Source organism: Callorhinus ursinus, unplaced genomic scaffold (genome assembly GCF_003265705.2).
Source record: "Callorhinus ursinus isolate GAN/ISIS: 27379988/994484 unplaced genomic scaffold, GSC_fseal_2.0 scaffold109, whole genome shotgun sequence".
Taxonomy (NCBI): Eukaryota; Metazoa; Chordata; class Mammalia; order Carnivora; family Otariidae; genus Callorhinus; species Callorhinus ursinus.
In genome coordinates, this window is record NW_027397171.1 from 966,588 (window position 1) to 967,763 (window position 1,176).

The 1,176-nt window shown below is 40.1% G+C and overlaps 1 pseudogene; it reads right to left on the reverse strand.

Annotated features, from left to right (window-relative positions):
- Positions 1–221: 221 nt before the first annotated feature.
- Positions 222–747, reverse strand: LOC112813489 (large ribosomal subunit protein uL23 pseudogene; annotated as a pseudogene).
- Positions 748–1,176: the final 429 nt, after the last annotated feature.

Here is a 1,176-nt window from a genome sequence, read left to right on the forward strand (position 1 = left end):
TATGATAAATTTAAATTTAAATTGTTATTTTTTTATTCGTTTGGCAGGGGGGAGAGAGCATAAAAGCAGAGAGATAGGCAGAGGGAGATGGAGAAGCACACTCCCCGCTGAGCAGGGAGCCCAACGTGGGGCTCGATCCCAGGACCTGGATATCATGACCTGGGCTGAAGGCAGGTGCTTAACCATGTGAGCTGCCCAGGCACCCCAAAATTAAATTTTTTTTTTTGGTGAAAAAAATTTAATTTAGATTTAGCCAGCTGGACTCAGTTTAGATGATTCCAATTTTGTTGGCAACATCCAAAGCATCATAGTCAGGAGCCAGTCGAACATATGCCTTCTTCTCTCCATCAGGCCTGATCAAGGTGTTGATCTTGGCCACGTCAATGTCGTAGAGCTTCGTCACAGCCTGTTTGATCTGGTGCTTATTGGCCTTGACATCCACAATGAACACAAGTGTGTTGTTGTCTTCTATTTTCTTCATGGCTGACTCAGTGGTCAGGGGGAACTTGATGGTGGCATAGTGATCAAGTTTGTTTCTCCTGGGGGCACTCTTTCAAGGATATTTGGGCTGCCTCCGCAGACGCAGTGTCTTGGGTCATCGGAACGTAGGTGACGTGTGGATTTTCTTTTTTTTGTGTGACTGTGGACGCCTTTCAGCACCGCTTTCTTGGCCTTCAAAGCCTTTGCTTTGGCTTCGGCTTTGGGAGGGGCAGGGGCTTCCTTCTTAGCCTTCGGCGCCATCTTCGTAAAAGGGCCCAAATTAAATTTTTTAAATTGTAATTTTTAGAGACCAATCCGTTATTTCCTTTTCTATTTTAGAGAAGTATGAGAAACTATCTCTATTATTCTGATAACTCAATAATGAAAATACATAAACATTTCCCACAGGACTTAATATAATCAGTCAATACATGTAAGCTGCTATTACTGTTATATTGAATTTTAATTTGAGCTGATATTTTAAACAATTCTACATTATTTCTTTGTTATTCCTCATTTTAGATATTAAAAGTATTAGAAACAAAAGACTTGCATTCCCACTAAGAATCATCAACTATTACTTTTATCATATTTATTTCCAACACTTTAACACATAAAATATCACAGATAAAGCCCATATCCTCTTTAACTCCCATTTTCTAACCAGACACCCAACCCAGAGATAACCACTATCAT